General features: G+C 42.5%; 1 protein-coding gene across 2 annotated transcripts in view; it reads right to left on the reverse strand.

Annotated features, from left to right (window-relative positions):
- Positions 1-23,999, reverse strand: part of GATAD2B (GATA zinc finger domain containing 2B) — a 75,506-nt gene that overhangs the window by 23,226 nt on the left and 28,281 nt on the right. The window contains exon 1 of one of the 2 annotated variants that reach the window (XM_081112480.1): positions 9,019-9,087. The exons of the other annotated variant lie outside the window; for it this stretch is intronic. The gene's annotated coding sequence lies outside the window, so the exon portion shown is untranslated. Of the gene's footprint in view, positions 1-9,018; positions 9,088-23,999 lie in introns of those variants that run through there. 2 annotated transcript variants of the gene reach the window in all.

A 23,999-nucleotide genomic window follows, 5' to 3' on the forward strand; every position in this document is an offset into this window, starting at 1 on the left:
AAACACCAAACATTTTTTCAAAAAACAAAATACCCCACCCTAAAGGCCAAGTAATTTAAATAATTCAATAGTTGGTATTGTCAAGACATTTATTTGTATAAAATATGAACACATATATTAGAAATATGAATTTGGATTCTACATAACTTTACTTACAAAGAATTCTGAACAAATGGCCACTGCAAACTCAAATAAGACCTGTCTTCTTGATGTTTTGTATAAATACTGCCTTACTGCCATTATAATTGTTATTAGGGGCCCAGCGCGCAAAATCACGTGAGACGTAGGACCCAGAAAGAGTCCCGCGGCAGAGACGGGACCCAGAAACCCACCCGCCACCCCAGCGGGACCCAGAAACCCACCCGTGCCTCTAGTCAAGTCCTCCAGAGTCAAGTCCCCACCCACCTGCACACACCTTGCCACACGTGCAGCCCTGCCCACCCCCCACACACGCAGCCTCCTGCTGATCGGTTGTTACGGCGTGATGGTGTGACGACCACAGGCTTTTTATATAATAGATTAGTGATGATATCCACGTAATTTTTTGTTGTTGTTAATCCTCACCCAAGGATATCTTTCTATTTATTTTTAGAGAGAGCAGAAGGGAGAGACAGAGACAGAGAAACATCGATGTGAGAGAGACAAATCTACTGACTGCCTTCATGCACCCTGACCAGGGCCAGGGAACCTGCAACCAAGGTACATGCCCTTGACCGGAATTCAATCCCGGGACCCATCACTCTGCAGGCCGATGCTCTATCCACTGAGCCAAACCAGCTAGGGCTCCACCTAATTTTAAAATTAGGAACTCATATAAGTTCAGTGTTTTGGGGTCTCCTCAGGGGCAGACCTAGATAATTTTAAGAAGCAGTATTGTATAGTCACATCTTTACACATCCATTCCCCCTTGCCCCAAATATGTGCCAAGTTCAGGGTTAGGTGCTAGGAATAGCGGTAAAAGATTAGGTCACTATCTTTAACAATTTCATTCTGATAGAAGACAGATGTGCAGATAACTAAAATAAGTACCTGGATGTTTACATAAACTCATTTTTTTCTGCCTTCCTATATCCTGCTTTTCTTTCCTATATTTCAGTGAATTCAATTTATCCAGAGGCAAAAGCTAGAACCCTGGGAATCATCCTTGACTTTCCCTGACTCTTAAATCTAAATCACCAAATCCAATTAATTCTGTTCTCTTATCTACACTAATAAAAGAGAAACATGGTAATTGGCGTACGACCACTACCCTTTTCATTGGCTAATCAGCGAGATATGCAAATTAACTGTCAGCCAAGATGGCGGCCAGCAGCCAAGCAGCTTGAAACTAACATGAGGCTTGCTTGCCTCAGTGCCGGAGGATCATTGGAGGAAACCAACGTTCCCTGCTTGCAGCAGCAGGCCTCTGAGCGGGCAGTTTAAGAAACATTGTAACTTAAGAAACATTGTAACAAATACCTCCGGACTTCAGCCAGCAGATTCGCAACATTGTAAGCAAAGGCCAGAAACCTACTTTCAGCACCGGAGGGAGGCCTAAGAGCTGGAGCCAAGCCTCAAGGTAAAGCTGCCCCAGAATTAAAAAAAAAAGAAAGAAAAAAAGGAGCGGTTGGGAACTTCAGTCACCCCCAGCCTGAAAACAGCCCTCAGCCCCTCACCCAGACTGGCCAGGCACCCCAGTGGGGACCCCCACCCTGATCCAGGACACCCTTCAGGGCAAACCAACCGGCTCCACCCATGCACCAGGCCTCTACCCTATATAGTAAAAGGGTAATATGCTTCCTGGCACCGGGATCAGCGTGACAGGGGGCAGCGCCCAAACCCCCTGAGCAGCCCTGCTCTGTGCCTGATAGGGGGGAGCTCCCCAACCCCCTGCCCATGGGCCCTGCTCTGTGTGTGACGGGGTAGAGCCATAACCTCCCCATCGGCCCTGCCCTGTGTGAGAGAGTGGTGGCGCCCCAACCCCCTGATGGGCCCTGCTGTGTGTGTGACGGGGGCAGCGCCCCAACCCCCTGATTGGCCCTGCTCTATGCGTGGCAGGGGGTGGCGCCGCAACCTCCCCATCGACCCTGCCTTGAGTGTGACAGGGGACAGTGCCCCAACCCCCCAATTGGCCCTACCCTGAGTGTGACTGAGGGTGGCATCGCAACCTCCCAATCTGCCCTGCTCTGTGCATGATGGGGCGGCGCCCCAACTCCCCAATCGGCCATGCTCTGAGCCCGACCAGGGGCTGCACCTAGGGATTGGGCCTGCCCTCTGCCACCCGGGAGCAGGCCTAAGCCAGCAGGTCGTTATCTCCCAAGGGGTCCCAGACTGCGAGAGGGCACAGGCCGGGCTGAGGGACCCCCCCCTCCCCGCCCGAGTGCACAAATTTTTGTGCACCGGGCCTCTAGTTTTGAATATAAATAAGAAAATACATAGCCCTGGCATGTTGCTGCCAGCAGCCACGTTGTAACCATGAAGGAAGAGAGCTTGCAGATAAAGCAGACACTGCATAGTAGAGCACTGATATGGCAGCTAATTATATAGCTGTGCCACCGGACCAAACTACCCTAAAGCTAATCTCTGGATTCCTGTTATAGAGGCCAATAAATTTTCTTTAATGTTTAAGCCAGTATGAGGTAGGTTTTTTGCTACTTAAACTGAAAATATCCTAATAGGAAAACTCTGTCAGAAGTGCCACTATGAAATCAAAGTTAAGATATCCAAAACACAGGTAGATACACGACATATACACAAAAGAATCAGAGCGTAGACCAGAACTGGAGATAAATATCTGAATGATTAAAAGAGGTGATTTAAGTATGCAGATGAGTGAAACCCCAGAAAAAAATGAATGTACAGTTAAAAGGAAAATGGCCAAAGATAAAACCATGGACAAGGCATTTAAGGGCTGGTTGGTCGGAGAGCTAGGGGGAAACTCGCAAAGTATGACATGTCAATAAATTAAAGCAGAGACTCAAGAAGAGAGTAGTTGTGTCCCATAATTATAGCAAAAAAATTCCCAGCTTTAACTTTACCATTGACTGTTGTAAAAAAGAACAAAAAAACCCACAAAACAGCAACAAGAATAGCCAGATGGCAACACAGCCTTAGTTAGACCCATGCTTGTCAGTTTCTGACTCGTTACCCCCAAACCAAAATCCAAATTGGCAAAAAAGACTTTGAGGACCCTGAGAGGGGAGGGAATGAAGGAAGAGAGAGGGCTAGCAAAACAAATTAGCATCTACTGACTCCGTATTTACTAGGCAAATACAAGGCCCTTTATATCTGTTCTCTCATTTACATCAGAGGATTAATAAAAAATTTTAAATTGTCAACAAAGTTAAAAAAAATTATAAAAAATGATGAACTTTAAGACTATAATAATATAACATGACTTTAAAAGTCTGAAATAGCAACAGTCTAAAAGACCATATTACTTCATGAAGAGTTTTCAGTATTTATACTGAACATAATAGTCCTTACAAAGCAAAACAGTACTTCTTTAACAAAAAAAAGTTGTTTTAGCCCTGGCTGGTGTTGCTCAGTTGGTTGGGTGTCGTCCTGTTCACCAAAAAATTGCTGGTTCAATTCCCAGTCAGGGCACATGCCCAGGTTTCAGGCTAAAGCACCAGTAGGGGCCATGCAGGAGGCAGTCGATGGATGTTTTATTTTCACATCAGTATTTCTCTCCCTCTCTAAAAACCAATTTTAAAATCTTAAAAAATACATTAATTCGAATTATATACAGTATATAACTTTGGGATTGGTTTTTTTCCAAGTTGTTGCATGTACTGATAATTTGTTCCTTTTTATTGCTAAACAGTCAGTCCATGGTGTGGATGTACCACAATTATTCACCTGCTGAAGGACAACCGAGTTTTTCTAGATTTTTGCTATAACAAAGCCACTACATTCATATATAAGTTTTCGGAAGAATGCAAGTTTTCATTTATCTGGGATCAATGCCCAAGAGTATGACTGCTGAGTCACATAGCAAATGAATGTTTAGTTTTATAAAAAACTGGCAATCTGCTCCCCGGAGTAGTTATACCATCATATATTTCCAGTTTCTTCATATCCTCACTAGCATTTGGTGTTGTCATTATTGTTTCTTATTTTGTTTTTGTCACCCAAGGAGTGAGGATAATTTTTCCATTGATTTTTTAGAGAATAGAAGGGAGGGGGAGAGAGAAACATTGATGTGAGAGACATTAATTGGTTGCCTCCCACACACGCCCGGTCCTGCAACTCAGGTACGTGCTTTTGAACCAGAAATGGGACCCATGATCCTCCAGTGCACAGGCTGACACTCTACCACTCGGCCACACTGGCCAGGGCTGTCATTTTTTATTTAAGCCATTCTGATAGAAGTGTTGTGGTATTTCATTGTGGTTTTAATTTGCATTTCCCTAGTGGCTAATGATGTTGAATATCTTTTGCCCATTTTTTAATTCAACTGTTTGGGTTTCTTACTTACTGTAGAGTTTTGAGAGTTCTTTACATATTTTAGACATTAGTCATTTGTCATACATGTCGCTTCCTAATTTATTTTCAGTGCAATTAAACATTACAGATACAGTTGAAGCACCCTAACTTTACCCCAAACTATTTTTTTAAAAAAAATATATTTTATTGATTTTTTTATAGAGAGGGAGAGGGATAGAGTCAGAAACATCGATGAGAGAGAAACATAGATCAGCTGCCTCCTGCACACCTCCTACTGGGGATGTGCATGCAACCAAGGTACATGCCCTTGACCAGAATCGAACCTGGGACCTTTCAGTCCGCAGGCCAACGGCTCCCTCCACTGAGCCAAACTGGTTAGGGCCCCCCAAACTATTCTTTATTCTCCCTCCTCCCTCTCTCCCCAGAATTCATTATGATGAATTTATTATTATTCTCATGAGCTTATTTTTTTAATCCTCACCCAAGGATAGTTTTCCATTGATTTTTAGAGAGAGTAGAAGAAAGAGGGAAAGACAGAGAGAAATATTGATGTAAGAGAAATATATTGATTGGTTACTTCCTGCAAGAGCCCTAACCAGGGCCCAGGCCTGGGAGGAGCCTGCAAGTATGTGCCCTTGACCGGAATTGAACCTGGGACCCTTTGGTCCGCAGGTCAATGCTCTATCCAATGAGCCAAACCAAATAGGGCTCTAATGAATATTTTATAAGTTTATTTCATATGTATGTATCCATAAGTAATAAAATATAGTAGTTTGTATACATTTATAAATTTTATTTTTTAAAGTAGTGCTTGGCCTGGCCGGTGTCACTCAATGGTCAAGTGTGGACCTATGAATCAGTATGTCACAGTTCAATTCCCGGTCAGGGCACATGCCTGGGTTGTGGGCTCGATCCCCAGTAGGGGGCGTGCAGGAGGCAGCTAATCAATGATTCTCACTGATGTTTCTCTCTCTCCTTCTCCCTTCCTCTCTGAAATCAATAAAAAAATTTTTTTTTAAAAAAGCCAAATTAGCTGAAGCCGGTTTGGCTCAGTGGATAGAGCGTCGGCCTGGGGACTGGAGGGTCCCAGGTTCGATTCCGGTCAAGGGCATGTGCCTGGGTTGCGGGCGCATCCCCAGTGGGAGTTGTGCAGGAGGCAGCTGATCGATGTTTCTAGCTCTCTCTCTCTCTCTCCCTTCCTCTCTGTAAAAAATCAATAAAATATATTTTAAAAAAAAAAGCAAAATTAAACAACATATACTAGAGCTGCTTTTAAAAAATATATTATTATTTTATTGATTTCTGAGAGGAAGGGAATGGGAGAAAGTTCATCAATGATAAGAGCGAATCATTGACTGGCAGCCTCCTGCACGCCCACACTGGAGATCCAGCTCTGCAACCTGGGCATGTGCTCTGACCAGGAATTGAACAGTGACCTCCTGCTTCATAGGTCGACACTCAACCACTGAGCCATGCTAGCTGGGCTCATTTTGCTTTTCAATGTTAAGTTTTTTAGTATTTAAAATTTACCTAAATAAATGAGGCCCCAGTAAAATCCTCACCTGAGGACATGCTTAGAGAGAGAGAGAAAAACATGGATGTGAGAAACATCAATCAATTGCCTTCAATGTGCACCCTGACTAGGGATCAAACCCGCAATCCAGGTATGTACTTTCACCAGGAGTCAAACAGGCCCACCTTTTGGTGCACGGGATGACACTCCAACCAACCGAGCCACTCTGGCCAGGCTAGTTGATTTGTTTTAACGGCTGTGTAGGATTCCACAACAAAAACATACAATTTAATAATCCATTCTCCAGTTCAACACTTTTTAGGCATCAATTTGTAGATGTTAAAAGCAATGCTGCGATTTCTACTTCTGGCCAAGATGGTGTGACACAGGCTGGATTTACCCTCCCACCTGAAACAATAAAACCAGACAAAATACATGAAACAAGGGTCTCAGGACACTGGACACCGGACACCAAGCACAAAGGACAGCAATCCCAGAGGGATAAGAGACAATGGGATGAGCTCCACAACTGCCCTCATTTATTGCTTTAGAAGAGTTTCTAGGACATGGTGTGGGGGAAATGAGAGGGAGCCAGGCAGACTCCTGAGCTGAAGGGATGGGTGAGGGTACAGTGAGACAAAGGCAGCTAGGTTTCAAAAAGGATAGAGTACCATAGAAGTGAGAATGCAGAAAGGTGGATATAATTTAAAAAGACAGATAATAAGTGTTAAAGGCGCATGTAGGGAAATTGGAATCTTCATACACTGCTGATGAGAATGGAAAAGAGCCTGGAAGTTCCTTATGAAGTTACACACAGTTACAACACAATCCAGCAATTTCACTGCTAGATATATACCCGAGAGAACTGAAAACATTATCTCCACACAAAAATTTGTACATGAATGTTCATAGCAACATTATTCATTATAGTCAAAAAGTGGAAACAACCCAAATGTCCACCAACTGATTACTGAACAAACAAACGTACATCTATAAAATGGAATTTAGTGCCCTGGCCAGGTAGCTCAGTTGGTTAGAGTGTTGTCCCAATACACCAACGTTGTGGGTTTGACGGTCAGGGCACATGTAGGAGTCAACCAATAAATGCATGAATGGGTGGAACAACAAATTGATGTCTCTCTCTCTCCCTCTACCTTCTTCTCTCTCAGAAAATCAATAATAATAAAAAGGAATGAAGTACTGATATATGTTACAACATAGATGAAAGTTAAAAACATTAAGCTAAGTGAAGCAAGCCAGTCATAAAAGGTAATATATTGTATGATTCCATTTATATGAAAAGTCCAGAAAAGGCTTGAAGGAGAATGGAAACAGAGCATAGATAAGTGGTTTCCTAGGGCTGAGGAGAGAGGAAAATAAGGAGTAACTGCTAATAGGTGTGTGTGTGGGGGGGGAATCTTTTTAGGGTGATGAAAATGTTCTAATTTTAGATTATAGTGATAGTTGCACAACTCTGAATATATTAAAACCACTGAATTGTATACTTTGAATGGGTAAATTTAGGATATGTGTAATATGTTTCAATAAAGATGTTAAAGCCCTGACCGGAGTGGCTTAGTTGGCTGAGAAATATTTCATTTAATTCTCAGAACATTCCTATGAAATCCACATCATCCCCATCCTATCAGAAAGAAGTAACTGAGACTCAGAAAGACTAAATAAACCTGCTCAACATCACAGAATAAATAGAAGAGTCATGATTAAAACCTAGGTCTAACTCCAATGCCCAGTACACCCCCCTTTCCACCACACCAAGGATGGTTAAGTAGGTTTCAACTCTCATGCCAACTTCATTTTATTGATGGTGGTTACCTATAACATTCTGTTTCATCAGTAAAGACTTTTACTTAATTATTGTCTGCCACAGGTACCACATATGAAAACAGCAGCACACATATAAGCCAAGTATTTATCATATCCATCTATAATAATAAAAGTGTAACATGCTAATTAGACCGGATGTCCTTCCGGAAGCCAGATGCTGCAGCCGAAGCAGCCGCCATGGCTGGCCACAAGGGAGGGATCCAGGCAGCTGCCACGGCTGGAAAGGCCTACTCTTGCACAAATTTCATGCATCGGGTCTCTAGTATATTATCACAATCAGACTAATAAATCTGAATTTATTGGCCTGTGAGGGTAACCATATTTTTGTACTTTGAGGAAACAAGAGCTGGGAAGTGGACATGGCAGGGAAACAGCAAGAATCTACAAACCTTAGGAAAGTCTCACAAAAGTCTTTGGCATCATGAAAATTTCTTCTAAATATCCCTCAAGAATGTTCATGGCTTTAGCCAGTTTTGCTCAGTAGATAGAGCATCAACTTGTGGACTGAAGAGTCCTGGGTTCGATTCCAGTCAAGGGCACCTACCTTGTTTGCAGACTCAATCCCTGGCCCTGGACGGGACGGGTACAGGAGGCAACCAATAGATGTGTCTCTTACATGGATGTTTCTATCTGTTTCTCCCCTTCCTTTCCACCCTCTTAAAAAAAAAAATGTTTATAACTCTGTATAGCAAGCACTAAATCAGTCATATCAGAGAAGGAAGAATGTTATAAATAGCAGCCTTGCTAGATATTTATTCCATAGTAGACCTAATGAAGTTTCTCTAATGCCAATTCATGTACGTGACAATCAATCATACAAATAAATTCTATCTCAGCAGTGCTTCAGAGATGAGTAGGCTCATGACCTCTACTTATAAATGTGTACAGCTGAATGAATGTCCATTTGTCTCCCACCAAAGTGGAAGCAAGTTGCACTTCCAGGTCTTGGCAAAGATCACAGAGCAATGGTCCTGTTCTGCACATCAGATAGCTGAGCGAATGAGATATCTGAGCTCCTTCCAAACTACCTAATGCTTCCTGCAGCCAATCATTTCCAGCAATTAACTCTGCAACCTCTCTATTTCAGTTCCCTAAAGAAACTCTCATACACACAAACCAAACTGCAAAACAAATTCTTCAAGTGGGGGTAAAAGCCCCTAAGGGAAAACAAAATGGTTATAGAACAGGTTTTATCTTAAATGCTAAAAGAATGAAATTATCTCCAAATGTACCATTTTATTGGATCATCTTAGAGGTTGCTTCTACACAGTCCTACAGGTAGCAATCTCTGGATTCAGCAACTGGTGGAATAGAAAGGGTATGGATAAGGGCTTGAGAAGAATATGCATCAATGTGAATACCTAAGCTCTATTAATCACTTCTCATTAAGAGATTTAGATAACATGGAACAAAAAGAAACCACTCTGATCTCTGCATAAGATAGAAACATGCGGGACATATCAGATCCTAAAGTAAATGCTTATTACACTAGAGACCCGGTGCACAGATTCGTGCATCGGTGGCATCCCTTGGCCTGGCCTACGCCCTCTCACATTCTAGGATCCCTCAGGGGATGTCAGACTGCCAGTTTCAGCCCGATCCCCACGAGGGACTCCGCTAGTGCACAAACCTGTGCACCGGGCCTCTAGTATGCATATAAGATCTTTGGTTAATCTCTTCCCGCCCTCCCCACCCCTTCCCTCTGAGATCCATCAGTCTGTTCCATGTTTCCATGCCTGTGTGTTCAGTGTCTGGCCCTTGGTGGTGAGTGCGCGTCATAGCTACCAGATGAACAGTCTCTTAGGCTTTTATATATATATATATATAGATTATCGCTGGCAAGATTATGAACCAGAGGTTAGAAATAAATCTGGCAGCCCTGGCTGGTGCGGATCAGCTGGTTGAGTGTCATCCAATACAACAAAAGGTCACCGGTTTGCCCTAACCAGTTTGGCTCAGTGGATACAGCGTCGGCCTGTGGATTGAAAGGTCCCATGTTCAATTCCAGTCAAGGGCATATACCTTGGTTGCGGGCACATCCCCAATAGGGGGTGTGCAGGAGGCAGCTGATAGATGTTTCTCTCTCATCGATGTTTCTAACTCTCTATTCCTCTCCCTTCCTCTCTGTAAAAAAATCAATAAAATATATTTATTTTTAAAAAAAAGGTCGCCAGTTTGATTTCCAATCAGGGCACATGCCTGGGTTGCCGGCTCAGGAGGCAGCTGATCATTAATGTTTCTCTCTCCCTCTCCCTTCCTCTCTGTCTAAAATCAATAAAAACATATTTTTAAAAACAAAAAAAAGGCCCAGCTGGTGTTGTTCAGTGGTGGAGTGTCGACCTATGAACCAGGAGGTCACAGTTCGATTCTTGGTTAGGGCACATGCCCGGATTGCAGGCTTGATCCTGAGTAGGTGTGTGCAGGAAGCAGAAGATCAATAATTCTTTCCCATCATTAATGTTTCTCTCTCTCCCTCTCCCTTCCTCTCTGAAATCAATACAAATATTTAAAAACAAAAAACAAAGACAATATACTAATGACCAATAAATACATGAAAAATGCTCAATGTCATTAGTCATCAGAGAACTGCAAATCAAAACCACAATGGCCTGGCCAGAGTGGCTCAGTGGTTGAGCATCAACCTATGAACCCTCTCTCTCCCTTCCTCTAGAAATCAATAAAAATATATATTAAAAAAACAACACACACAATAAGATAGCAATTCACACCCACTAGGATGGCTATTATCAAAAAGAAAATGACAAGACTGTGGAAAGAGTAGAACCCTAGTATATTGCTAGTGGGAGTGTAAAATGGTACAGTTGCTTTGGAAAATGGTTTGGTGGTTCCTTAAAAAGTTCGAATCAAAAACAGAGAATTATCATATGACCCAGGAATTCCATTCATAGATAAATACCCAAAAGAATTGAAAACAGGTATTCAAACAAAAACTTGTACAAAAATGTTCCTGGTAGCATTATTCACAATAGCCAAAAAGGTAGAAACCCAAATGTCCATCAACTGATGAATGGATAAGCAAAATGTGATATACAGTAAGTCCTCACTTAACAACATCAGTAAGTTCTTCGAAACTGCAACTTTAAAAAAATGTTTTTTATTGATTTTAGAGAGAGATAGGAAGGGAGAGAGAGAAACTTGGATTCGTTGTTCCATTTATTTATGCATTCATTGGTTGGTTCTTGTAATGTGCCCTGACCAGGAATCAAACCCACAACCTTGGCATACTGGAATGGCACTCCAACCAACTGATCTACTCAGCCAGAGCAGGAAACTGCAATTTTATAATGAAACCAATTTTGCCATAGGCTAATTGATAAACATAAGTTTCTACAGCATACCTTTGGTCACAAAACATTACCAAACTTCTAAATTAAGACCTAATATTAACACTGAGATAAATAAGCTATCCATATTTTTTAAAGATTAATAAAAATGAGTAAGATAATTATTTTCCAACCTGCTTATTCCAGTTCAGGATTGAGAGTGGCCAGAGCTTATTCCTGCAGCTCAGGGCACAAGAGGGAGCCAACCACCCTGGACAGAATGCCCGTCCATTGTAGCAAGTATTCACACCCATACTCAGACCGAGATAATTTAGATACACCAATTAACCTAACATGCACTTATTTGGGGTGTGGAAGGAAACCAGAATGCCCAGAGAAAATGCATGCAGACAGGGAGAACATACAAACTCCACACAGTGGCCATGGCCAGAAATCTTTTTTTTTCTTCTTTTTCTTGTCAATGTAATAATGACACAACGTTATTTGAGGACTGCTGTATTCCTACAGTAGAATATTACTCAGGCAAAAAAAGGAGTAAAGTACTGATACATGCTACAACGGGGATGAATCTCAAAAACATTATGCTAAGTGGAAGTAGCCAGATACAAAAGGTCACACTTCTATAATTATATTTATACTAGAGGCCCGGTGCACAAAAATTTGTGCACTCAGGGGGGGAGGGGGGCCCCTCAGCCAGGCCTGTGCCCTCTCGCAGTCTGGGACCCCTCAGGGGATGACCACCTGCTGGCTTAGGCCTGTTCCCCGGGGGATTGGGCCTAAGATGGCAATCAGACATCCCTCTGGCAGCCCAGCAGCCCTTGGGGGATGCCCACTTGCCAGCAGGGAGCAGACCTAAGCTGCAGTCGGATATCCTTAGTGCTGCTGAGGAGGCAGGAGAGGCTCCCACCACCACCACTGTACTGGCAGCCATCAGCCTGGCTTGTGGCTGAACAGAGCTCCTCCCATGTGTGAGCACCCTGACCACCAGGGGGCAGTCCTGCATTGAGCGTCTGCCCCCTGGTGGTCAGTGTGTGTCATAGTGACCAGTCATTCCCAGTCCTTCTGCTGTTAGGGTCAGTTTGCATATTACCCTTTTACTATATAGGATAGAGGCCTGGTGCACAGGTGGGAGCCAGCTGGTTTTCCCTGAAGGGTGTCCCGGATCAGGGTGGGGGTCCCTTTTGGGTGCCTGGCCAGCCTGGATGAGGGGATGATGGCTGTTTGCAGCTGGTCACACCCCCTTCAGGGTGGGCGTCCCCACTGGGGTGCCTGGTCAGTCTGGGTGAGGGGCTGAGGGCCATTTTCAGGCTGGCGGGTGACTGAAGCTCCCAACCTCTCCTTTTTTTCTTTTTGTTTTTATTCTGGGATTTATTTACCTTCTATGGCTGTCACTGGAGCTGAGAGCCGGCTTTAGCTCTGAGGCTCAGCTCCAGCTCTGAGACCTCGGCTGCTGAAAGCAGGTATCTGGGTTTGTTTGTTTGGGTTCTATAATTGTAACGCTGTTGCGGTCCTGCTCACTCCAGCTCTGACGGCTGAAAGCAGGTTTCTGGGGTTTATTTACCTTCTATAATTGCAACATTGTTTCTTAGACTGAAGCTCAGAAGCCGGCAGCAGCAGGCGGGGAACCTTGGCTTCCTCCATCACTGGAGCAAGCAAGCCTCCTGTTCACTTCAGCTGCCTGGCTGCCGGCCGCCATCTCGGTTGGCAGTTAATTTGCATATCTCGCTGATTAGCCAATGGGAAGGGTAGCGAAGTTATGGTTAATTACCATGTTTCTCTATTATTAGATAGGAGGACTAGAGGCCCGGTGCACAAATATGTGCACAGGTGGGATCCCTCTGAGTGGCCTGCAGGGATCGGGCCAAAACCACAGTCCAATCTCCTACCTGCCGCTCCTGCTCATCCTGGCCCCACTGTGCCTGCTGTGGGCTTGTGCCCAACCAGTCCCAATCGGGAGAGGATCACAGCAGCGCTCACCAGCCATAAGCCCTGCCTCTGGCACCCTCCCAAGGGGAATGGCCTGCGGGATCAGGCTGAAACCAGTTCTCTGACATCCCTCAAGGGGTCCCAGATTGCGAAAGGGTGCAGGCCAGGCTGAGGGAGCCCACCAGTGCACAATCAAGGCTGGGGAGGGACCAGGGGAGGGCTCCAGGTCGTGTCGGGTCCATCTCACTCAGTCCTGATTGGCCTGACCCCAATAGCAAGCTAACCTACCGGTCGGAGCATCTGCTCCCTGGTGGTCAGTGTACGTCATAGTGAGCTGTTGAGCAGCCTTAGCATATCATTAGCATATTACGCTTTGATTGGTTGTTCAGTTCTGCAGTTTGGTCTATTTGCATATTGCCCTTTTATTATACAGGATAAACTATCCAGGATAGATAAATCCATCAAGACAAAAAACAGCTTAGTTAGTAGTTGCCAAGTGCTGGGAAATGGAGAAATGGGGAATGACTGCTTAATGTGTACAAGTTCCCTTTTGGGGTGATGAAAATATTTTGGAATTTATTTAGGTGATGGTTGCACAACACTGTGAAACATACTAAATGCCACTGGATTGCACAACTTAAAATGTTTAATTATATGTTATACGAATTTTACCTCATTTAAAAAAAACACCCAACACAGTAGTTTCTAAATGTTTGTTGCAATGTGAAATCTGGTACCTTATAATTATTATAATTATTAAAATACATTGGCCTATCTTACACTTTGAATGGATCTTTTACCCAAAAATTATTTTGTTACATCTCAAGCATTGGTCATCTGAAAAATTCTGGTCCACTAAGTCATGTAGATTTCAATGTTGACATATTTCATTATACAATAGTTTTAAAAATCACATTTGTGCAAGATGGCGGTGTAGGTAAATGCTGGTACTTGCGGCCTTCCACAACCACATCAAAATTACAACTAAAATACAGAACCACCATCATTCAGAACCACATGAAATCTGGCTGAATGGAAGTCCTGCAACTACAAAAGTAAAGAAGAAAGCACATTTAGACTGGTAGGAGGAGCGGGGGCATGGAAGGGGCTGGTTGGACACACACGTGTGGCATGTTTTTAATTGGAAGGGATATCTCCACTGCAGAGGCCTCCGTTGAGAAGCAAGGGGTCCCAGACCCACACCAGACCCCTAGCCCAGGGTTCCAGAGCTGGGAAGAGAAAGTCCCATAACTTAAGGCTGTAAAAACCAGCAGGGATTGTGGTTGAGTGGCCCAGAAGCTGCTGGAGACCCAGGCAGTCCCTCTTAAAGGGCTGGCACAGGGACTTACTCAGATTCGATCCCTCTGAGTTCCAGTGTTAGGTGGCGGCATTGGGGGGAACCAGAGACATACCGGGAGGAAATGGATTGTCTGGCATGGGACAGGAACTTGGTGGTGGCTTTCTCCCAGATGGAGGTGCTCACAGGGGTCATTGTTCCTATGTTGGGACCTCCCCAGTCCCAGAGCTGACTGGCAGCCATATCTGAGTTTCCTTCAGCAGGGCTCACACTGTTCACTCCATCCTGGTGATTCCCTGAGACCCCACCCCACCCAACTTGCAGCCCCAAGCTGTTTGTAGCAGCTTTTCCAAATGAATAGCCTGTCCTGGCTCAGGCTTCAGGCTTTCCTAAAATCTCTTAAACAAGCATCAGCTGGCATCAGCTTGCCTTATACCTATCAATAAGAGGCCCAAGACCCAGCACTAGCACCAGCCTGCCTTGCTTCACAACTTGGCCTTGTCTGGGCACTTCCAAGCCCAATACAAATAGCAACCATCTGCAGATCACTTGGCCCCAGACAGTGGCTGACTTTGCACCTCCTAGGAGGCCCCAGAGCCAGTGCACCTGGCGGACAGCTTCAGACCATGCCATTATTACAACTCTACATATCCACAAGCAACATATTCAAGGAGCAGACTCAGTGAACACCAAAGCCCCACTGAAGTAAGTCCTGCTCCATAGGGGTATAGGTGCAGCTGGTCTTCACAGCCAATTGGCCTGGAGATCAATTCCTCCCAGTGACGCCAACAGCAATCAAGGCTTAACAACAAGACTGTGCACACGAGCCCTCACAGGATCACACCTGTAGTGCCCAGCTCAAGTAACTGGGGAAGCTGAGCCACTGGGCCCTACAGGACACCTAATACACAAGGCTACTCTACGAATTCTAGGAGACATTGCAGCTCTACTTACTTAATACATAGAAACAACACAGGGAAGCAGCCAAAATGGGGAGACAAAGAAACACATCACAAATGAAAGATCAGACAAAATCTCCAGAGGAAAATCTAAATGAAATGGATGCAGGCAAACTACCAGACACAGAGTTCAAAAAAAATGGTTATAAGGTTAACTCAAGGATCTTAATGAGCGCTCCAAGGGACTTAGTGAGACTTGCAAGGATCTTAGTGAGAACATCAAAAACATGTTAAAGGACCAGTCAGAAATTAAGCATACATTAACTGAAATAATTTTACAGGAAGTCAACAGTAGAATAGAGGATTCTGAGAATCAAATCAACGATTTGGAATATGAGGCATCAAAAAACACCCAATCAGAAGGGGGGGGGGGGGGAGCATCCAAAAATATGAAGATAGTGTTAAGAGCCTCTGGGACAACAAGTGTACCAACATTCGCATTATGGCGGTGCCAGAAGGAGAAAAAGAGCAAGATAAATAATGACAGCCCTAGCCAGTTTGGCTCGGTGGAAAGAGCATCAGCCTGCAAACCAAAGGTTCCGGGTTCGATTCCGGTCAAGGACACATACCTCGGTTGCAGGCTCCTCCCTGGCCTGGGCCCTGGTCAGGGCTCGAGCAGGTGACAACCAATCAATGTGTTTCTCTCACATCAATGTTTCTCTCTGTCTTTCCCTCTTTTCCACTCTCCCTAAAAATCAATGGAAAAATATCCTCGGATGAGGATTAACAACAACAAAAAGAAATAATGACAGAAAACTTCTCTTACTTGGTGAAAGAAATAGACTTACAGTCCAGAATGTGCAGAGAGTCCCAAACAAGAGGAACCCAAAGAGGCCCACACCAAGACACATCATAATTAAAATGCCAAAGGTTAGCCCTAGCCAATTTGACTCAGTGGATAGAGCGTCAGCCTGCAGACTGAAGGGTCCTGGATTCAATTCCGGCCAAGGGCACATGCCCGGGTTGCGAGCTTGATCCCCAGAAGGGGACGTGCAGGAGGCAGCCGATAGATGACTCTATCTAATCACTGATGTTTCTCTCTCTCCCTCCCCCTTCCTCTCTGAAATCAATAGAAATATATCATTTTTTTAAATGCCAAGGGTTAAAGACAAAGAGAATTTTAAAAGCAGCAAGAGAAAAACAGTTACCTACCTACAAGGTAACTACCCCAAGGGAGTGCCCACATGACAATAAGCTGATTTCTCAACAGAAACTTTGCAGGCCAGAAGGGAGTAGCAAAAAATATTCAAAGTGATGAGTAGCAAGGACCTACAACCAAGATTACCCAGCAAAGCTATCATTTAGAATTGAAGGTCAGATTAAGAGCTTCACAGACAAGAAAAAGCTAAAGGAGTTCATCACCACTAAACCAGTATTACATGAAATGTTGAAGGATATTCTTTAAGAAGAGGAAGAGAAAGAGATAAAAATATTAACAATAAAATGGTAATAAGTATATATATATATATATATATATATATATAAATTATTGTATCTAAAAATCAAAATAAATGAACAAGAAATCTAATGAACAAAATAAACTGATGAATAAAATAGAACCAGAGGCATGGAAACATGAAACAGACTGATGAATCTCAGAGGGGAGGAGAGTAAGGGGCAGAGAGATATTAACAAAATATCTTATTGCATATATGCATTACCTATGGACACAGACAATAGGGTGGTGAAAGCCTAGGATGGGGAGGACATCTGTAATACTCTCAACAATGAAGATTTTTTTTTAATTACATTTGTTAACATCACCATTAATCACACTGGGAAAGTTAGTTCTGAGAAGCTGTCAAACTCATGGTTTAATTTTATTTAAGTTTTATTACTGGGCACAAATAGTTGTTTTCCTTAAAAATTTTAAAGAATATGTCTGCCAAATACCCAAATCTAAAGACCATAGTTCACAGATTAGTCTTTCAAGTAAAAACAGCGTTCTATGAAGAAAGCAGCTAGTTAGCTTGCAATTCAATCAGTACTTTTCCTTGAGACACCATTGTGTTTCAATATATAGCTGAAGTACATAATGAGTATTTCCCATTTTATCACACAAAATATTCAAAAGCCATGTTCTGAAAGGTCAAAATTATATAAAATTCATTCTTACTGCTTCATAAAGAACATCCTTAGTGAAACTAGATCATTTTTTTCCTGAGGTTTAAATGTATGGCAATGAAGAATACAATGACTACTTGTATAGTTTGGTGCTACTGTTTTGATTCATGCTAAGGCACCAGCAGTTTTACTCACTATTGATTTTAGATCATCAGCGCAAATGTCAACACAGTGAAAAAAGGCAAAAATGCTTTTGTATTATTATGAAATAGTTTTGATCACAAGACTCTCTGAAAGGATCTAGGGCAGCCGTGGGCAAACTACGGCCCGCGGGCCGGATCCGGCCCGTTTGAAATGAATAAAACTAAAAAAAAAAAAAAAAGACCGTACCCTTTTATGTAATGATGTTTACTTTGAATTGTTTTTTAATATTTTTAAAATATTTTTATTGATTTAAGAGAGGAAAGGAGAGGGAGAGAGAAATAGAAACATCAATGATGAGAGAGAATCATTGATTGGTTGCCTCCGGCACATCCCCTACTGGGGATCAAGCCTGCAACCTGGGCATGTGCCCTTGACTGGAATCAAACCCAGGACCCTACAGTCACCAGGCTGATGCTCTATCCACTGAGTCAAACCAGCTAGGGCGGTTGTTTTTTAAATAAAACTTTCTAGGCCTCATTCTCACAGATTTTGACTAGGTGGATTGGGAGGGACACCTTTCTAATATAGTTCCACCAAATAGTCACAGGCACAAGAAGGGAGCATCAGAAAAAGGCAGAGACAGAAGGAATGGTTCAGTTAAAAGCCAAAGGCTATCAGGGCAAAAGCAACGCAAATTCCTAAGACACAAAGGAAAGCATGAGTTTTTCAAAAGGTAACTGGAAAGGCAAGTCATTCAGTTGATAGACTCACATTAACCTGACACTACCCTCCCCACATACCTTTTTTCTTTAGTTCTTTGCCTGACAGGGGACAGAGCTTTAGTCTGAAAAGAGGGGTCAGACCAGCCGTGGGCAAACTACTGCCCGTGGGCCGGATCCAGCCGTTTGAAATAAATAAAACTAAAAAAAAAAAAAAAAAAAGACCGTACCCTTTTATGTAATGAGGTTTACTTTGAATTTATATTAGTTCACACAAACACTCTATCCATGCTTTTGTTCCGGCCCTCCGGTCCAGTTTAAGAACCCATTGTGGCCCTCGAGTCAAAAAGTTTGCCCACCCCTGATCTAGGGGAATCCCCAGGAGTCACAGACCACATGGGAAACTGCTTCCATACTCTAATATACTTGTTTAATAGGTAACCCACCAATTAATATTATTTTCCAGGTTTAATGCAAACTACTTGGTAGCAAACCTTCTTTCTTTATATTTCCCTTTAATACCCACTACTATGAAATGTTCCTAAGAGACTACATAAGCATTATTATTGCCTAACCAACTCCAAATCGTAAATACTTTCCCTCAACTGTTATCAGCTATAATGGGCCCTCTTCTTACTATTCCCAAAGCTACACAATTCCATTCCTACAAATCTGAAATGATTAATTCCTTTTGGTCCATTTAAATGTCTATTTTAATTACTTCCCTTTTGATTTCTAGAATTTCTTCCTGGCTCACTCTTCTAGAAAAAAGAAAAAAAAAAGAAGACTCTTGATCTACACCAGGGGTCTGGAAAACTTTTCTATAAAGAACCACACAGTAAATATTTCAGACTTTGTGGGCCAACTACTAAACTCTGCTGTTATGAGCAAATGAGTGTGGCTATGTTCCAATAAAACTTTACAGAAACAGGCAGTGGCTGTAGTTTGCTGATTCCAGACTTTCAACCTATACGTCAATCAATCAAATCTAACTCAAAAGATCTGCCCACAGTAAAATAAGGAGGTAGCCACAGATTGGCTAAAAGAAACTAATACAAACAGTGAAAACAGTAGTAAACAAACCCAATAGCAAGGAATATTACTAATAACTAACATTCAGTGAGCTCTTATTATTTGCTAGGCACTGTGCTAAAATGCTCTACAAAGGCACTATCTCATTTAAGCCCTTAGAAAGGGCTTTAAGCCCTAACCGATTTGGCTCAGTGGATAGAGCGTCAGCCTGCGGACTGAAGGGTCCCGGGTTCGATTCCAGTCAAGGGCACGTACCTTGGCTGCGGGCACATCCCCAGTAGGGGGTGTGCAGGAGGCAGCTGATGGATGTTTCTCGCTCATCGATGTTTCTAACTCTCTATCCCTCTCCCTTTCTCTCTGTAAAAAAATCAATAAAAAATATTTTTTAAAAAGGGGGGGGCGGGGCTTTAAGCCCTGGCCCATGTGACTCAGTTGGTTGGGACTCATCCCATGCACCAAGAGGTTGCAGTTTCAATTCCTGGTCAGGGCACATGCCTGTATTTCAGGTGCAAGCCTCAGTGGGGGTTATGCAGGAGGCACCCAGTCGATGTTCTACTTTCACATCGATGTTTCCCCTTCTCCCTCTCCCTTCCTTTCTCTCTAAAAACCAATAAAAATATTATAAAAATAAACAATAAAACAAAAAGGGCTATAGTAATTTAAATATTTCTCCTTTTACAGAAGAGATACAATAAGTAACTTTCCAAAATCTCAGTCTGTAAATGCTTAAGCCTGATTCAAACACAGGTCTTTCTTACCACAAGGTCCATGTTCTTAGTCATCATACTATATTATCTACTAGAGGCCCAGTGCACGAAATTCGTGCACTGGGCTGGGGAGGGGGGATGGGGGGGTCCCCTCAGGCCAGCCTGTGCCCTCTCCCAGTCCGGGAGCCCTTGGGGGATGTGCAACTAACAGCTTAGGCCTGCAGTCAGAAATTCATAGGACTGCCGCAGAGGCAGGAGAGGCTCCTGCCACTGCCACTGCACTCGCCAGCTGTGAGCCCAGCTTCTGGCTGAGTGGTGCTCCCCCTGTGAGAGTGCACTGACCACCAGGGGGTAGCTCCTACATTGAGCATCTGCCCTCTCGTGGTCAGTGCGCATCATAATGACGGGTTATTCTGCTGTCCAGTTGATTTGCATATTAACCTTTTATTATATAGGATACTGTCACTTTGGTTTTTTAATCCAAACTGATAAGATAGTAATTCTAAATTAAAACAGACCATTGTCATTTACTTGCTCTTACAGTGTCTTTTCTATATCGAGTTTACTACACAAACCTTGGCTCATATTCTGAAGGAAGAGCCTATTTTAGATGACATACTATTCAATAATATGCACCAAGGATCATATGCTTAACTGTGACAAGTTAAGATGTGCTGCCTAAAAAACTAATGGATTAGGAGGTAAGCAGTCCTTTCCCCACTGTCACATTATAAGTTAGCACAAATATATTATTATACTAATATGTTATATATTATAAAAATATAAATCAGCACAATAATTCTGATATATACCAAAGGAAATCTGCCAGACATAATTTAAAACAGGTGATATTAGAATAAAGAGAACAGCCGAAACCGGTTTGGCTCAGTGGATGGAGCGTCGGCCTGCGGACTGAAGGGTCCCAGGTTCGATTCCGGTCAAGGGCATGTACCTGGGTTGCAGGCACGTCCCCAGTAGGAGATGTGCAGGAGGCAGCTGATCGATGTTTCTCTCTCATCGATGTTTCTAACTCTCTATATCTCTCCCTTCCTCTCTGTCAAAAATCAATAAAATATATTTAAAAAAAAAAAAAAGAATAAAGAGAACAGAGGTGGTCAAAGGGCAGATTTCATACATTCTTCAAAACTACTCTTCAGATAGCCCTAAACAGTAAAATGGGCCTATGAGAATTAAGCAGAAAGGGGGAAAAGAGAAAAAAATCTACTAATAGAATGTGCTAACTTAACTTATGCCTCACTGATGATAACTACCTAACCATAAGATTATTCCTTCTAATCGGCTTTCAGGTACCAAGAGAAAAGTTAAAAGTTAAAGGCTGCAAAAGGGCCTCTTTGAAACCTATCAGTCTAGCCAAACCAGTTTGGCTCAGTGGATAGAGCGTTGGCCTGCGGACTGCAAAGTCCCAGGTTCGATTCCGGTCAAGGGCATGTACCTTGGTTGCGGGCACATCCCCAGTAGGAGGTGTGCAGGAGGCAGCTGATCGATGTTTCTCTCTCATCGATGTTTCTAACTCTCTATCCCTCTCCCTTCCTCTCTGTAAAAAAATCAATAAAATATATTAAAAAAAAAAAAAAAGAAACCTATCAGTCCAATAAGCAAGCATCATACAGACAGAATCTTAAATTAAGAGAGAATGGTGCCCTAGCTGGTTTGGCTCAGTGGATAGAGCATTGGCCTATGAACTGAAGGGTCCCAGATTCCATTCCGGTCAAGGGCACATCCCTGGTCTGGGGGCTCGATTCCCAGTAGGGGGAGTGTGGGAGGCAGCCAATCAATGATTCTCTCATCACTGATGTTTCTCTCTCCCTTCCTCTCTGAAATCAACAAAAATATATTAAAAAAAAAGAGAAGATGGTAAGGAATGAAATAATTCTTACATCTTCCCTTCCCTTTATATTCAATGTAAATCAGTATAAAAGGTAAGATATGACAATACCACACATATAACACATGTAAAATGGTGCCCATGGCATTACCAAATAATAGTATAAGAAGACAATATCAATTCAAAAAGGTAATTATTACTTCTAAGAATCAGCGAATCTCACAACTCTGACTGTATCTTCTAGCCTTCTAGGTTTCAGGTATACGGAACTGTCACAGTTTGGTCTTTTAGTATTCATCTGACTGCAAAATGATCTCCCTTAATTCATTGATAAAGGAAACTTGAAAGAGTAGGCTCCAGCTACTCAGGGCGGGGAAATATCTGGGGCAGTCTAGGGAATAAGCAATCCAGCCACTCTGGTAAATCCATCTGCCAACCCATAAAAAAAGCATAACATCATTAAGTACCTCCTAACACTTGCACCAAAACTGAAAAATATACATCTATTCAAAGATTGTTGCTTGTGAAAATGTAGCTAGAACAAAAATTCATAACCAAAACATTAAATTAAGGCGCTACCTCCAGACTACAACCTGACAAACCTTATTATAAGATAAACTAGTTCAAAAGTTCCCTCCCATGCTAAGCTCTCCATACCTAATTATTGCATTATTCTGAATGGTCAGACAGGGGCAAAAATAAACCCTCATAAAACAACTGTTACAGTATGACTCTCTGTTATTCATTAATATACTTTATTTCACATTTCCACCTAACACAAGAGTTACTTCATTTATGTACCACACCTAGGAAGCACATAGAGAAATTAAGAAAAAGGGCACCATGGTAAATTGATGGTAAGCTGAAATATAATTTCTGAATGAATATTAGATTTCTAATAACCAGTAAGAGATACATTTTTCCAACTGAATCCCAAAATTGTGTCACCTGCAATATCTGGAAGCTTAAATCTCTCTTTTTCCTTCTTTTTTTTTTGTACAACTGTAACTTTGCAACAGATGGTGGAGAGGGGGGATTATGCCACTTTTATAATATTCTAAATAGAACAAATAAAAGAAATAAGGGAAGGGGTGGGGAGGCAGGTGAGGGCAAAGGGGGGGATAAATTGTGATGAAAAGAGACATGACTTGTGGTGGTGAACACACAATATACAAATGATGTATTATAGAACTGTACACCTTAAACCTATATAATTTTATTAACCAATGTAACCTCAAAAAATTCATTTAAAAAGGAAAGGGAAAAAAAAAGAAATAAAGAAGAAGCCCTGATCAGATAACTCAGTTGGTCGGTTGGTTGCAGCACTGTCCTGATACAACCAAGGTGTGGGTTTGATCCTGTTCAGGGCACATATGAGAATCAGCCAATGAATGCTAAGTGGGACAGAAGATCGATTTCTCTCTTTCTCTCTCTCTGTCTCTCTCTCAAAACCAATCAATATTTTTAAAGAAAAGAGAAAAAGGGGAAAACTTAAAGAAGTAGCTAATAGATATTTTTTTCTCTATTATTTGGCTTTTGTTTCTCCTTAAGAGCATCCTGTTGCCCACCCACCCTTGTACCCTTGGCAACCCTGAATGATTAAAAACAGTTTGGAGCCTAACCAGTTTGGCTCAGTGGATGGAGCGTCGGCCTGCGAACTGAAAGGTCCCAGGTTCGATTCCGGTCATAGGGCGTGTGCCTTGGTTTCGGGCACATCCCCAGTGGGGGCTGTGCAGGAGGCAGCTGTTCGATGTTTCTCTCTCACTGATGTTTCTGACTCTCTATCCCTCTCCCTTCCTCTCTGTAAGAAAATCAATAAAATATATTAAAAAAAAAAAAACCAGTTTGGAGAGAAATAAAAATATCTTAACAAATTACAGCTGTTAAATCCAGGAGGCATTTCTCTTCTAGTCACCCCTCTACTTCAAATAAACATACCTCTAAATGGGGGCAGGAAGAAGAGATAGAAAACAAACTGCTTCACCTCCCAAGAGTTACTACTTCCACTAGGAACATGGTCACTACCACTGGAACAGAAAAGCTCTCTTTCACATATTGCTACAACACAAAATTTTTTTTTTTAAAGACAGCAAGTAAAAAAGTGTGTGTATGTATGTGTGTGTCAAAAGGATCTTTTTCTTGCCCTAATAAGCCTTCCCCTTTTCCTTGTCCATCAGCCCAAGTAAGCAGAGATGACGCAGACTTCCTTATATA

The sequence above is a fragment of the Myotis nattereri genome (genome assembly GCF_964212035.1).
Source record: "Myotis nattereri genome assembly, chromosome: 18".
NCBI classification, from domain to species: domain Eukaryota; kingdom Metazoa; phylum Chordata; class Mammalia; order Chiroptera; family Vespertilionidae; genus Myotis; species Myotis nattereri.